This window comes from Acinonyx jubatus, chromosome A3 (genome assembly GCF_027475565.1).
Source record: "Acinonyx jubatus isolate Ajub_Pintada_27869175 chromosome A3, VMU_Ajub_asm_v1.0, whole genome shotgun sequence".
In the NCBI taxonomy this organism is placed as follows: Eukaryota; Metazoa; Chordata; class Mammalia; order Carnivora; family Felidae; genus Acinonyx; species Acinonyx jubatus.
This window is the reverse complement of record NC_069388.1, coordinates 31,269,515-31,286,189: the sequence shown is the minus strand read 5'-3', so window position 1 is coordinate 31,286,189 and position 16,675 is coordinate 31,269,515. Positions and strand designations below refer to the sequence as shown.

The 16,675-nt window shown below is 43.5% G+C and overlaps 1 long non-coding RNA gene across 1 annotated transcript; it reads left to right on the top strand.

Annotated features, from left to right (window-relative positions):
* The first annotated feature begins 848 nt into the window (after positions 1–848).
* On the top strand, positions 849–10,759 carry LOC113602588 (uncharacterized). Its single transcript, XR_003424075.2, has 3 exons — positions 849–1,408; positions 2,218–2,386; positions 8,487–10,759. It is a non-coding gene; the product is annotated as an uncharacterized LOC113602588 (long non-coding RNA).
* The last annotated feature ends 5,916 nt before the right edge of the window (positions 10,760–16,675 follow it).

Sequence of the window (16,675 nt, the reverse complement as noted above, 5' to 3'; positions counted from 1 at the left end):
ATTAAACAAGGAGGCCTTTTGCTGGGTGGTCCTAATACCTCAGCAGTCTGCTGTAAACAAGCCAAAAGCTAAACCTGTACATGCCTCAAGGTTAGAGAATTGAAACCAATTGCAGTCAGCTAGGCTCTCTCAAATAAGTCAAATGCTGAAGTCACAGCCAATCAAATGATGTTCTTGCTTGCTTCCACCTTGGCTTTGTAAAAGACTCTCAGTTCCTATCAGTAGAACACTTCTACGAACTTCTGGTTTGGCACGGCTCAATTCGAATCCATTTTTGCTCTAACTCTTAACATTTCAATATGCCCCACGTTATCTTTCCTGACCTGCAGAGCCATAAGATGATAAATCTGTGTTGGTCGTAGCCACCAAGCTTGTGGCAATTTGTCACAGCAGCCATCGGAAATTAATACAGAAGGGTACACCAGGGATAAGAATAACTAACAGGAGGGGTGCCTGGGTGGCTCAGTTGGTTGAGCATCTGACTTCGGCTCAGATCAAGATCTCACGGTTCATGAGTTCGAGCCCCATGTCGGGCTCTGTGCTGACAGCTCAGAGCCTGGAGCCTGCTTCGGATTCTGTGTCTCCCTCTCTCTCTGCCCCTCCCATGCTTGCACTTTGTCTCTCTCCAAAATAAATAAACACTTAAAATTAAAAAAATTTAAAAAGCTAACACACAATAATATTTCCTTTGAGCTGGCACTAAGTGCCGTAAGTATCTTGACTCCTTTCATTCTTAAACCAACTGTAATATATTTGCTACATGGACTGTAATTCACTTTGCCATATTAAATGTCCTTTTATACCTTTTCTTTTCTATAGCTTAATGATAAAAAGCTTTACATTAATGTTATCACTATGGGTTTCCTAATGCACTCAACCAGTTCTCTTCTGGGAAAATATCTGATGGCAGAAACTTCCTCTCCCTGACAACCAGAGAGTGGAGGCTGACACGGTTCCACTGGAGGCAGGTTGAATAAAAATTGGCCTCGGTGCCTTTAAGTCCCCCTGATTACAGACAGATGCTTTTTATCCTTTGCAGTTTGGTCTGGCTTAGTAAAGCTATTAATCATTAAAGGAAGGGTCCATGCTACTTTCACAGTAGAAGGTGCAGCTTGGGCTAGAATCTTCCTTCCATCATCTCCAGTGATGAAGTTTCCAGATTGAAGCAATGGAAATATCAGTGGTGTGGCATTCCTGGAGTTCATTCTCTTGGCTCCCCAGGGAAAGCTAGACTTGGTTTCGGGTTATTGCAGCATAAAGTTTCTCACTCAGCAGGAAAATCCACCAGAGACTCAGGCCAGCGACTGTATTGCTGTGAATATAAAAGCACCATGCATATAACAATGAAAGGTTTTGTATTATGGGAAAAGTCCTGGAGCTTGAAGAAAGAACTTTTGTTAATTTGCAGGTCAGTATGCTATTATATTAGACCTTCTCTCTCTCTCTCTCTCTCTCTCTCTCTCTCTCTCATTGTTTCCCGCTTATTTCTAAATAATGCTACAAATAAAGGGGGGGGGGTGGAAGGCAACTGGGCTACCATTTCATTAAGAAAGAAAGAATTATTAACAGCAAGGCTTTGAGGTACAGATTAAGAAACTGTAAAGAGAGAAACAAAGGTTTGTTGACTATAAATCTTCCTTGGGTTTTATGGAGAATTCAGATTCTTGAATATTGAATTCTCACCTGGTTTATTGCATGGTTCTCCTACCTGTTACATCAGCTACCTTCCTTTTTCGGCTGCAAATTCCTCAGGGTGAGCCCCCGGTCTCCTTCCTTTATCTTTGATTCTCCCAGTCCCAGGTGGTTCCAAATGCATAGAAGGCATTTGCTGTTTACTGAGTGGAATGACAAGCTGACCTACTGTATATATTCATTGAGTAAATAAAGGTCACATGTTGAATTATTCCAGGTGGTAGCTGAAAACCCAGCCCAGAGTCTGAGTGAGCTCAGGGACCACCTTGCTGTGATCTCTGAGCCTCACCCACCCCTTTCTCCAGGACTCCCCAACAGCCCTACTTCGGTGACTTCATTCCCCCCATGCTTAGTCACGGCAGTGCAATTCAGTAAGTATTTTTCGTGCTCTGGTGGAGACGCTAAAGTATGATGATAGCCACACCGTTATGCAGTTCACAGCCTGCACGAAAATGTTCAACTCCAACACTCAAATGACACCGCAGTTGTATACTGGTCCACTCCATGGTGTTTCTGCCTCCACAGGTAAACCATTCCCAGAACACTAACAGGAAAGATGGGTCGGTTAAAAGGAGGAGAGCAAAACAAAGGAATGAGGACTAGTGACACAGGAAATCCTACCATGGAAGGGATTAACCTGGAATTCAAGGGGGAAGGAAAAACACTTTCTCCTTAAACCCAAAGCATCTTCAAGGTAAAAGTGGCTCTTTCTGTTTCCAGGGAAGGCTGAATGAAGGTCACTGAAGATGGGGGTGGGGTGTGGGGGCCTTTGTGAGGCCCGGGGGCAGTAGCACACGGTAATTGTAACGGATGCTCTGGCGTCTTGTCAAGATCCCCACTTCAGGACCAAGATATTCACCCCCTCAGTTGCCAGGAAGGTTGGGCCCTGGTGGCTGCCTTGACCAAGACTGCATGACCTTCCTGGGGGTAGCCTGAGTGCAAAGACTGGTTGTCTCAAGTCAAAACAACTCTGAAGGCCCACCCAGCTCCAGAGCTCTGAGTGGATTTGCTTGAGGCCTGTAGAGTGACAGCATCACAGCCCAACTTCCCAAGCTGCCCGAACCTTCCTCCCTTTCTCCCTCAAAGGTCTTATGTCCCCCCAAAAGCACTCCTCACTGGACTTCCTCCATGCAGCTCTTTATCTCAGAGTCAGCTTCCCTGAAACCGGAAGGAGGCTGCCAGCGGTGCTAAGTGTGCTAGGACCCTATTCTCAACTCTGCCAGCACCTGGGGGAGGGACAAGTTTTCATAAGAGAATGGCCGCATGCGGCATCTCAGGGGACAGGGGGTGAGATGAGAAAAGTCTTCTGAAAATCTACGTCTCCACCTTCTACCTCACCTCCCTCTGGTACGTAGGTTAAAGGATGTCTGCATTAGCCAACAAAGAATGTGTGACCCCCCCTCGAAAGTCACCAGGCATCTGTTGTGTCTAGGCCAAGGCCCTGGTGTCTTCCTCTGGGCTCATGCCTGCTATCTCATGTGTCTTGGTGCACCCTCTTTCTGGAGTCCGCTGTCCTCATGTTTCCCTTGGCACCTAAGTAAATTCCCAGGGTTATTGCCAGAATTCAAATAAACAACCCTGACCTCAGCCTGAACTAAAGGGAAAAAAAAAAAAAAAACACCTCAGATAACCTTTTCTCCTCATTTATGGAACACCGACCTTTCCAGCACATGGCCCGATAGGACTGTGTCGTAAGATATTTCTATTCCCTACTCACAAGTCTTGAACTAGAACCTCATAACCAGCCAAGAAGGACATGTCAGGCCCGGTGATTTATGTTGTGGTGCTGACAGATCTCGTAAGTGGGAGATGGCCTGTCTGACATGGGCACCTGCCAACCAACTAGATATCAGCCAGTCCTAACAGATGCCTGTCAACAAGCTGCACTGGATTGTACTGGCAGGGTTCTACCCTGCAGGGCCCTGCATCCCTGACTCTCCTCCGTAAAACATCAGTGGTGGGTGCTGTTTTAGCCGGGTTCCTCCAAAAAAGCGCAATCTGAGAGAAGGCTGTGCGTTCAGGTAGTCTTGTTTGGGAGATGATCCGAGGAAGCAGGAGTGAGGGGTGGGGAGAACGAGACAGGGAAGGGGGGAAAGCCAACACACAGAGTGTGTTAAGGAGCTGGTTACCGCTGTGGGCAACCGAGGCTCAATACCACTGGACTGGGATCTTCTTCTCCTTTTTTAAAATGTTTATTTACTTATTTTGAGAGCGAGAGAGAGCATGAGCAGGAGAGATGGGCAGAGGGAGAGAGAGAGGAAGAGAGAGAATCTTAAGCAGACTCCACGTTCAGCTCAGAGCCCAATGCAGGACTGGATCCCATGACCACAAGAACATGACCTGAGCCGAAATCAAGATCAAATCCGATGTTTAACCAACTGAGCTACCCAGGCGCCCCAACCACTGGAATCTTCTGAAGAACCATGAACAAAGCACGTCAGAAGTGTTCCACCAGAGGATGGAGGCTGTGGCAGTTAACCCTTGATTCCATCTGCCATTAGATGAACATTGCTCCCTCCCTGAGTATTAACTCTCTTGCACTTTCTACTTAGCTGAATTTGCCTGAGTGATCTTCCACTGTCTTAGAGAAAGCAGAGAGCTGTTTCTATGGAAACTTTATAAAGGATGCTGGCAAAGCATTCAAACTAACTATCAAAAGTGTGCTAAAATCAGGTGAGTTGAGAAGATGTGACATAGGACATCACAAACATTTGCTACAAATGTTTAATAAAGGTACAAGGGGCACCTGGGTGGCTCAGTCAGCTAAGCAACCGACTTCTGCTCAGGTCATGATCTTATGGTTCGTGAGTTCAAGCCCTATGTCGAGCCCTGTATTGACAACCCAGAGCCTGGAGCCTGCTTCAGATTCTGTGTCTCCCTCTCTCTCTGCCCCTCCCCTACTTGCAGCCTGTCTCTCTCTCTCTCTCTCTCTCAAAAAAAAAAAAATATATATATATATATATATATGTATATATACATATAATTTTAAAAAGGTACAAGTGAAGTGCACCAAGATGGGTGCCCACACCCCTTTAAATCTTAAATTATGAGAGAGAACATATGCTTCCTGTCTTCCCAGGATTCCTTCCTTTGGGGAGTCACCTTTCTTTTCATCTCATTGTGATTGTGTTCATTCTACGTGGTATGCAGAGTAATGGACCCCAGAGATATCCATGTCATAATCCCTGGAACCCATAAATACATTAGATTATGTGGCAAAGGGGAATTAAGGTTGTAGAAAGAATTAAGATCACTGATCAACTGACTTCAACGTGGAAGATGACCCTGGATTATCCAGTGAGCCCAATGTAATAACAAGGGTCCTTTTTTTTTTTAATGTTTATTTATTTATTTTGAGAGAGAGAGAGAGAGAGAGAGCGAGCAGAGGAGGGGCAGAGAGAGAATAAGAGAGAGAATTCCAAGCAGGATTCATACTGTCAGCGCAGAGCCCAACATGGGGATCGATCTCATGAACTGTGAGATCATGAACTGAGCTGAAATCAAGTCACTGACTGAGCCACCCAGGCACCCCTCTTTTTTTTTTTTCCTAAATCACAAGGGTCCTTATAAGTGGAAGAGGAAGATAGAACTTGAACCAGAAAGATGAGAGCATAACATGGATGCTATTGGCTTTGAAAGTGGAGAAATTAGGCACAAGCCATGACGTGCAAGAGGTCTCTGTAAGGTGGAAAAGGCAAGGAAATGGATTCTCCTCTAAAGCCTTAGAAAGGAAATCAGGCTGGCCAGCACCCTGATTTTAGCCCACGGATTCCCATTTTAGACATCTGACTTCCAGAACCATAAGGTAATAAATTTATGTTATTTCAAGGCACTAGGTTTGTGATAAATTGTTATAGCAGCAATGAGAAACTAATGCACCCCATCTGCTTTGATGAGGCCTACTGGGCCAATTTCTCACCCCATGGGTGGGATCATGACCGAGTCATCCATCTGCCAGGCCACAGTGATTCATTCAAGATTAAGCCCATGATCTAGGCAAGACCAGGCCTCTCCCAGTGCTAATGGGAAAGATACATCCTTAACTGGGATATGCTATGGCCTCCATTGTCCTTCCACTTACAAAGACCCTGTGATTATACACGGACCACCAAAATTGTGGCAAAAGGGGTAAAAGCCTGGAGGATGTCTGCCTGTGGGACGGTTTCAAGAGCCTCGCCTGGAAGCAATGCACTTCACATCCACTAACCTTCCATTAACCAGAGCACAGTCCCGTGGCTCTGCTCTACTGCAAAGGAGGCCGGGAAAAGTGGTCTGTAGGTCCAAGGAAGAAGAGGAAAAGAATTTCAAGAACAGCTAGGCATTTCTGTCTCATAAACTTGCCCTGAAATCCCTCCATTTCTAATCTAACTGAAATTTATATTCATCCCTATATTCACCAAGAACATAATTACTTATTTGATTATGTGTGCTCAAATTCTACTTTTCCAGAAAGAGCCCATGGTGACCACCTTCTCTTCAGCTCCTAGATCTAGAGTATTGGGTGTCAATTTTTGTGTTTTTACAGTGTTTATCAAAGAGGAGAGAAGGGCAACTGTTGAGGGTAAGAGAGTGCTCTCAGAAAACCTGCGGCATTTTTTCCACCCACACATGCATTCCCCAACAGATAGCGTATCTGTTCCCAAGGAAACCTGGCTCTGACTCAATGAGGCTCAGTGCCAGGGTTAGCCACAGCTGTTGATGGGGAAGAAGGACCGAGAACTCTTGATGTGCATTTATCACTCGGGCATGCAAATCTGGTCGGAACTTTTACTTGTACGAATTTATTATCAGATAACTTAGTATAATGCCACAAGTCAGATCATGACCCTTTGAACACAGCCATGTTCAATAAAGCCAGCTATAACTGCAACTAAATACATGTCAGATTATACTTTTTACCCTTTCTTTTTTATTTTTGCATGGACTCACGGCAGGCCTGGTGAAGCGTGGGGACCTCCTTCTTAGAATAACGTTCTGAGGGGCATCTGGGTGGCTTGTCAGTTAAGCATCCAACTCTTGATTTCCACTTGGGTCATGATCTCACAGTTCGTAAGATTAAGCCTCACATTGGGTGCCACTCTGACAGCCTGGACCCTGCTTAGGATTCTCTCTCCCTCCCTCTCTCTTTGCCCCTCCCTGCTTGCTCACTCTCTCAAAATAAATAAACTTAAAAAAAAAAAAAGAAGAAGAAGAAGAAAAATGTTTTGAAATTCATAAAACAGAATACATAAGGGTACAAAGGAAACCAATTATACTGAAATGCACTTACCAAAATATTTAAAAATAAATATGTTTGTTATATATGCTTCTTTATTAATGCATGAAATATCACAATCTAATTGCAGATCTGGAAACCAACGTTTTGGAGTAGTGATGAGTTTGCAATCTGGAAATCTCTGTGTATTTTACTAGGGATAAAATCATAATTCCTGCCAATGGCACTGTGATTTGTTTCCCATATTCATCATTAAAAGAAAAGGACAATTTTAGTTCAAAGTTTGTGAAAATAGAAGTAACTTTTTTTCCTATCCAAGTTTATGGACCTTCTGAATCTTACCCGTAGACTCCTTAGGAACCATGGGCCCCTAGATTCAGAAGTCCCTATTCAAAAGAAAGGCCACATTTTTTTTAAATTTTTTTTTAACGTTTATTTATTTTTGAGACAGAGAGAGACAAAGCATGAACAGGGGAGGGTCAGAGAGAGGGAGACACAGAATCTGAAACAGGCTCCAGGCTCTGAGCTGTCAGCACAGAGCCCGACGCGGGGCTCGAACTCACGGACCGCGAGATCATGACCTGAGCCGAGGTCAGCCTCCCAACCGACTGAGCCACCCAGGCTCCCCAAGGCCACATTTTTAAACACAGACTACAGAGGTAACTCATACCTGCCACCCACCTTTTGGGCCTCATGCCCACACTGGACCCATTTTCCCCAGGTACTCTATCCTTGAGCACAGCCAGCTAATCAACATTCACCCTCACTCAGCACGACAAATCTAGCGTTTATCATTATTGAGGGCTGACCAGGCAACAAACCTCCTTTTTTTAAAATTATTTTTTCTTTCCACTTTTTAAGTTGCAGTAAAATATACATAACATAAAAGGTACCATCTTAAGAATTTTTAAATGTACAGCTCAGTGCTATCAAGTATATTCATGTCATTGTGCAGCCATCACCGCCATGAATCTCCACAGCTTTGTTCATCTTGCAAAACTGAAACTATGTGCTATTATATAATAAGTCCCCATTACCCTTTCCCTCATCTCCTGGCAACCACCATTCTACTTTCTTTCTCTATGATTTTGACTGCTCTAGATAACTCATATTAAGTGGAATCATACAGTGTTTGTCTTTTCTTTTTAACGTTTATTTATTTTGAGAGTGGGCATGCACACACAAGTGGGGGAAGAGCAGAGAGAGAGAAGAGGGAGAATCCCAAGCAGTCTCCATGATCAGCGTGGAGCCGGACATGGGGCTCAGTCTCGCGACCATGAGATCATGACCTAATCCAAAATCAAGAGTCAGACGCTTAACCGACTGAGCCACCCAGGACCCCCAGTATTTGTCTTTCTTGACTAGCTTATTTCATTTTGCATGATGTCCTCAAGACACATTCATATCGTAGAAGGTGTCAGGATTTCCTTCCTTTTTAAGGCTGAATAATATTCATTTGTATGTATATATCACAATTTATTTATCCATTCATCTGTCAATGGACATTTGAGTTGCTTCTACCTTTTGGCTATTGTGAATAATACTGTTATGAATATAGGTATACATATATCTCTTTCAGATCCTGCTTTCAATTCTTTGGGGTATATACCAGAAGTGGAATTGCTGGATTATATGGCAAGTCTATGTCTAATTTTTTCAGGAACTGCTATACTATTTTCCACAGTGGCTGTACCATTTTACATTCCCATCAACAGCGTATAAGGATTCCAATTCCATCATGCCCTTTCCATACCTTGCTATTTTCTGGGGTGTTTTGTTGTTTTTGGTGGTGATGGTGGTTTTTGTTTTTTATAGTAGCCACAATAAATGGGTATGAGGTGGTATCTCATGGTGGTTTTGATATGCATTTCACTAATGATTAGATGAAGGGCAGGTTGTTTTTTTTATTTATTTATTTATTTGTTTTGGGAGAGAGAAAGAGCTAGCAAGGGAGGGGCAGAGAGAGAGGGAGAGACAGAATCCCAAGCAGGCCCTGCACTGTCAGAGGAGAGCCCAACACAGGGCTCGAACCCACAAACTGTGCGATGATGACCTGAGCCAAAATCAAGAGTTGGATGCTTAACCGACTGACCCAACCAGGGGCCCCAATGAACATCTTTTTAAGTGCTTATTGGTCATTCACGTTTCTTCAAGAAACGTCTACTCAAGCCCTTTGTTCATTTTTATTTAGGCTGTTTGTTTTTTTTGTTGTTGAATTATAGGAGCTCTTTATATATTCTAGATATTAATCTATCAGATGATTTGCAAATATTTTCTCCTTTTCTATAGGTTGCCTTTTCACTTTGTTGGTACATTCTTTGATGCACAAAAGCTTTTAATTTTTATGGAGTCAAATTTATCATTTTTGTTTTTGCTGCCTGTGTCTTTGGTGTCCTATCCAAAAAATCATTGCCAAATCCAATATCATGAAGTTTTTGTCTTATGTTTTCTTTGAAGGGTTTTATCATTTTAGCTCCTACATTTAGATCTTTGATGCATTTTGAGTTAATTTTTGTGTATGGTGTTAGGTAAGGGTCTACGATACACTTTTAAAACATTATCTAATTTAGTCCTCATGACAACCCAGTAAGATAGGTACTATACATAATTCCCATTGTATAAACATCACAAAGGGCAGTGAAGTCACTTGCCCAAGGAGGCACAGTGAGTGAGGAGACGGAACCAGAATTCAGCCCTGCTCATCTGAATCCAGACCAAACTCCTCTAATCACTTTACACCACTCTTTTGCGTATTTTTCATGCCTCTATGTGCGTACCCATCCCCCTCTGTCTGGAACTCCTTCTCTGGTCTGTGCCTGGTAACCTCACCCCTTGCAGCAGATATTGTAGGTTTTCCACCCGTACGCCTGGGCCCCTACCAGTTCAGTTCATAGCACCCAGACTGCCAACTGCCAGCACCTGCAACTTTCCACCTGAGTGCTTTCAGCAGTTGCTGGTGGGTGCTCTGCACGCACACGTGATGGGCCAGAAGTGCCAGCTAATCTGTGCTCCCAGAAAAAACTCTCAGTCAATGACCATAGGAGTTGATCATCTCGTCCTATTGTCCCTCGAATACAGCTGTTCTCAGGCATAGTCTACACAGTTTCCCTGTACCTCCTTGAAGGACAGAACCCTCTTTGCCCACAACTATTCACTTGCTTGAAAACTCATTTTTATTGACTTCTTTCCTTTCCCTGTCTCACTTTCTCATACCTCTGCTGGTATTTCCCGGGATTATCACCTAAAACAAGTACCTGCCCTAAAATCCTTGTTTCAGGGCAAGCTTCTGGGAGGAGCCTGACCTAACACAGTGTTCCTTCAAAGCCCTGCTGAAACTCCTCCTTCTCCGGGAAGCCTTCTCCACTGTCTTTCACAGCTGGCTGTTGCTGTCTCTGCCCGTGGCCTGGGGCACACTCCTTGAGGTCCATGTGGCTCAAATTGCCTTGCAGTGGTCAGTTTACACATCGGGTGTAGGTTTTCTATTGCTACTGTAATGAATTACCACACAGAGGCTTAAAACAACACCCATCTCTTATCTTACAGTTCTGTAGGTCAGAAGTCCAGGCATAGTTCAGCTGGGTCCCCTGCTTAAAGGCTCACAAAGCTGCAGTCATGGTGCTGGTGAGGCTTCGTTCCCTGCTGGAGAGCCTGGGAATCAGTTGGCTTCCAAGCCCATTCAAGTTGTTGGCCAAGTTCAGTTTCTCTTGGTTGTAGAACGGGGGTCTCAGTTTCCTTTCTGGTTGTCAGCCAAGAGCCAGTCTCTGCTTCTTTGAGAGACTTCCTGTGTTACTTACGCTTTCCACATTCCCCTCCCCACCCCCACCCCCAGCCCAGGAAAGTAGGTCAAGTCTTCCTTATAGATTCAACATCTCCTACTTTTCCTTCTACCATGTCTCTCTGACTCCAGCTGGAAAAAGTTCTCTGCTTATAAGGCTTTCTGTGATTAGGTTACGCCCAGATGATCCAAGAAAATCTTCCTATTTTAAGATCTTTAACCTTGGGACACTTGGGTGGCTCAGTTGGTTAAGCATCCGACATCAGCTCAGGTCATGATCTCATGGTTCATGAGTTCAAGCCCCACGTCGGGCTCTGTGCTGACAGCTCAGAGCCTGGAGCCTACTTCTGATTCTGTGTCTCCCTCTCTGCCCCTTCCCTACTCATGTTCTCTTTCTGTCTCTCAAAAACTGAATAAATGTTAAAAAAAAAAAAAAAAAGATCTTTAACCTTAATTCCATCTGCAAATGCCCTTTTGTCATGTAATGTAACATATTTATAGTTCCAGGGATTAGGAAGTGGACATCTTTGGGGGCCATTCTACTTAACCCATCAGTCTTCCCCCTTCTATCAGTTACCTATTTCTTCATAAAGAAAATTCAGTGGCTTAAACCAACAACCATTTCGTGTGCTCATGATTCCATAGCTGGGGCTGGGCTGAGCTGGGCATTTCTTCTGCTGTGGTGCCAGTGAAACGGAGCCTCAGTTTCCCAAAATAGGCAGCCATGCTGAAAAGCCTTCCTCTCCTCCCTTCCTACCTCACCTTCCCCACTTCCTCACTTGGACTTTGTGTGATCCCCTCCCCCAGAGAGGGCTCAAACTCACGTCTTTATCTAGGGCTGTTACCATCATGGATTTAACGCTTTCCTTATTATTCCTGTTACTTCCTGCGGTTGTCTTCTTACGGTGTTTTTGCCTGGTCTCAATCTATCTGTAAGTATGTCACCTTTTCAAAATGTTTTCTGCTCTTCTTAAAGATACAACCAGACCCCGCTTCTGCCCTACTTGATGGCCCATACCCCGGGGTCTTTTTATGATCAAAGTCAGTCTTTCTAACTGTATACGTCCTGTTCCAGCCTTTTGTTTCCTTGCAGTTTGAGAAAAATAGTCCAATCACCTACATAAACTTCATGCTGAGGCTATAGACTTTCATGTCCTAATTTTCTCTACTACATTCTGTAACTTACTTTGTTTCCCCCAAACTCCTGGTCTGAGCTTGAAAAGACTGGTTGGTAGTTTCTGTTCCTTGACAAAGAAAACCCTGTTTACAGTCAGAGTGTCCTCTTCTGTTACCTAAGGGACCAGCAGCCATTTCTTCCTGATGCTGTGCAAGCAGTTTACATCAAGCTGTGTCTACATACAGCAAGAGAACAATTGCAGAAATCTTAGGATCATCGTCCCTGAGGACAGCCAGAGTCTAAGCACAGAATGTCCTCACTTATATGTGGAGTCCAAAAAGCAAAACAAAGTAAAGCCCAAACTTATAGAACAAGAGACCAGATTTGTGGTCCCTAGAGGCAGGGATTGTGGAGTTGGGGAATCGGAGGAAGGTGGACAGAAGGTACAAATTTCTATTTATAAGATAAGTAAGTAGTGGGATGAAATGTGCAACATGATGACTGTCGTTAACACTGCCGCTATATGATACGTAGGAAAGGCAGTGAGAGACTAAATCCTAAGAATTCTCATCAAGAGTAAAAAAAACAACTTTTTGGCATCTATGTGAAGTGATGGATGTTAGCTAAACTTTTTTGGTAATTATTTCACAATATATGTAAGTCAAATTATTACGGTGTACACCTTAAACTTACACAGTGTTGTCTGTTATTATATATCCATAAAACCAGGGGAAGATAAACCCAAAACACACAATGTTGGGATGGAAGGAACCACAATTTAAAATCCTTAATGGCAGGTGGGTGAAATAGGTAATGAATACGAAGGAATGCACTTGCCACGATGAGCACTGTGTGGCATATGGAAATGTTGGATCACTATATTGTACAGCTGAAACTAATATAACACTGTATGTTAACTATACTGGAATGAACATTTTAAAATAAATAAATAGGGGCGCCTGGGTGGCTCTGTCAGTTGAGCCTCCAACTCTTGATTTCAGCTCAGGTCATGATCCCACGGTTGTGGGATTGAGTCCTGTGTTGAGCTCCATGCTCAACATGGGGCCTGCTTAAGATTTTCTCTCTCTCTCTCTCTCTCTCTCTCTCTCTCTCTCTCTCCCTGCCTCCCCCCCCCCCCAGCCAGCCTCCGCCCCCCACGTGCTCTCTCTCTCTCTCTAAAAAAAAAATTGAATTAAAAATAAAAATAAACAAACAAATAAGTAAAATCCTTAACAATAATTATAGTTAAAAAATCACCAATGGTGAATTAGGGTAATTAAATTATTTGCAGTTTACTTTCGTGTATTTCTCAAAATTTTACAATGATCATGTTTCCCCCTTATAGTCAGAAGAAAAACAAGAGGATTTCTTTTTTTTAATGTTTTTATGAGATGTTATAATGTTTTTATAATATCTTATAATGTTTTTGAGAGAGACAGAGCGTGAGTGGGGGAGGGGCAGAGAGAACAGGGAGACACAGACTCTGAAGCAGGCTCCAGGCTCTGAGCAAGCGGTCAGCACAGAGCCCGATGCGGGGCTTGAGCCCACAAACCATGAGATCATGACCTGAGCCGAAGTTGGATACTCAACCAACTGTGAGCCACCCAAGCGCCCCAAGAAAAATAAGGGAATTTCTTAAAAAGAAAATTAATTATCCAGTCAGCCTGTTTAATATCTTATATGAAAAAAAAAAATCCTACCTTAGACTGACCAGCTACCTCCCTTTTGAAAGTGGCTCACCTGATGCCATCCGGTCATTTAGTGGCTGACTGGGGCCATTAATTCCTGGGATGACCCAATGCATTGGTCATCCTTAATGCAAAAACCCCAGGGGCTGACTCTGAGGCAAAGGCTTAGAGTACTGGTTTATGTGGCAGGTCATTTCAGGAATCCCTGTGGGAGGACAGGTGAGATAATATAGGGAAGCAGCCGATCAAGGTGAATTACCAAGGGACCTAGCACTTGGAAACCCTGAGCTGTGTCTGCAGGGGATCTCTGGCAGCCAGAGCAGAATACACCTTAGGGTGTCCCACTGCCACTGCCCATCAGTCAGGCATCCAGGGCTACTCAGGGGCAGTGACAATTCCTGGGCACTCTGGCCTGTCTTGCGGGTGGACAAAGTGGGCTCTGGCAGGAGAAAGCCCTGGCAGCTGGAAGTGGGGCCTGCGCCCTAACGGAGTCAGTGTGAGGGAGCATGGGTGGCCAACAACAGCATCTGCTACAGGTGTAATAGGGAGGAAATCAAACTGTGAACTTGGAGGTGCATCTAGATCCCTAAGTACCAAAACCATAAGCCTGCACTGGTGGTCACAGGGCTCCAAAGTCATCACCATGTGACAGGGATAGTGGTTTTGACTACTGTGATTACAAAAGGCAACAGACATTACTGAGAGGAATGCTATCATACCGTTTCCTAACTCTTCGACTTTGGGTGTGGCCATATGACTTACTTTGGATAACAGCATATGGAGAGAAGTGACAGCGTGTCAGTTCTGTGTCTAGGCCTTAAGCCATGTGTGTTTCTGCCTGTGCCTCTGCCATCAGCACGAAATGAACGTGTGTGAACTAACCCGTTGGTTCCCGGAGAAAGGTGAGAAATACATGGAGCTGAGTCAAGTCACCCAGGCTGAGCCAGACAAGTTGCCAGACTCATGAGCAAACAAATAATTAGTGCTGTATGACATAAGGATGTGGGAGCTACTAGTTACACAGCAATAGCTAACTGACCCATTATGTTGGATATAGCCGACTTTACAGCCCCTATTGTTCTTTACTGCACTTAGTGATCTATATGTCATATCTCTTCTAATGTACTATGATATTCCATTGGGAAGGTAGTGGGGTTTTTCTTTTTTCTTTTTTTCTCAGCACCTAACCTGTACCCAGCACACCATGTACACTCAGTGTATACTTGTTGAGTAAATGAAGAGATGAAAGCATGGATAAATGGATGGACTTTTCTTTTCTTTTTTTTTATTTAAGATTTTATTTTGGGGGCACCTGAGTGGCTCAGTCAGTTAGGCATCCAACTTCAGCTCAGGTCATGATCTCACAATTCGTGGGTTCGAGCCCCGCGTCAGGCTCTGTGCTGACAGCTCAGAGCCTGGAGCCTGCTTCAGATTCTGTGTCTCCCTCTCCCTGTGCCCCTCCCCTGTCTCTGTCTCTCTCTGTCTCTCAAAAAATAAATAAACATTTAAAAAACTTTTTTTAAGATTTTATTTTTAAGTAATCTCTACACCCAGCATGGGACTCAAATTTAAAACCCTGAGATCAAGAGTCACATGCCCTATTGACTGAGCCAGTCAGGTGCTCCTGAATGGGCTTTTCTACATGGATTATGATTTTTTTTTTAATTTTTTTTTAAATTTTTTTAACGTTTTTATTTATTTTTGAGACAGAGAGAGACAGAACATGAAGGGGGGAGGGGCAGAGAGAGAAGGAGACACAGAATCGGAAGCAGGCTGCAGGCTCTGAGCCATCAGCCCAGAGCCCGACGCGGGGCTCGAACTCACGGACCGCGAGATTGTGACCTGAGCCGGAGTCGGACGCTTAACCGACTGCGCCACCCAGGCGCCCCCATGGATTATGATTTTAAAATTGTCCTTGAAGGTCCAAAAGAACTTGTGATATAGGGAGAAGGGGAGGAAGTTTATGAAACTTCTTTCAAATTTTAAACTCCATAAATGATTATATGATTATGTCTATAAGTATACTGAAACAGTGTATAAAATAATAATCACAACTAGTATAACTACTATTATAAGTAGTAGTATATAGTATAACTACTATATATCATACTATTATAAGAACACTTTTTACATCACTTCCCAAAAAACCAATCAACCAACATAAAACTTACCCCCAAATCAAAACAACGTTTTCAGGTATTGATTGCTCAAAACAAGTTTTTTTTTAATATTCACATGGTAGGAATTCTTTATTTGAACCTGCGGGAAAAGGGATTTGATTGATCTGGATAGTTGCCTTGCCCTGAGGAAAATGGTGTCACTCATCCAGAAAGTGTGTGTCCCTTCTCTGGGGACCAGGGCTCCACCAGGGCAGAGAACTAAAGCACCCCAAAGGGGCTGCTTTGAGGCAGCAGCAGAGGATAAAGCAGCCACACGTGAGGAAACCCAGGATGACAAAACAGCTTGCTGTCTACCTGGGTAAGTGTGTCAGAGATACGAGAGGAATATACAGCGAAATCTTTCCTTAAATAAAAAAAGTAAATAAATAAATTTCACCCTAGCACAGTCACGTTGTTCTCTGTTTTATAGATGGAAAAGTAAAGGTCACACTTTCCTGAAATAAAAACATGAAACTGGCGTAAAGTTTTCTAAATAGTTTTGCAATACTCTGACAGCTGTTTGCCCTTCTTTTCCAGGATGTTAAACTGGCCTCCATCCATTATTGACTTTTAAATTGGAAGCATAATGTAGACTGTTTGTTAAAAGGAAATCTGTGATGGTGAAAATACAATGTCAAAGTGTTGACACTTCTGTTTTACCATTTCAGGGAGTTAATTTCCCTTTCACATAGCTCTGTATTTAATAATTAATTTGATGGCAAGTTAAAACTAAGTTATTTGGTATGAAAAAGTCACAAATTTGTATGATAATCAGATCATATTCTCTGGTTTGTTTGGAGGTGGTAAAACAAAAGCCAAGAATGCCAAGAGTTCTGTAATTGTTTTTTTAAGATTTTATTTTTGGGGGGCACCTGGGTGGCTCAGTCAGTTAAGTGTCCGACTTTGGCTCAGGTCATGATCTCATGGCTTGTGAGTTCAAGCCCCAAATCGGGCTCTGTGCTGACAGCTCAGAGCCTGGAGCCTGTTTTGGATTCTGTGTCTCCCTCTTTTTCTGCCCCTCCTCTGCTC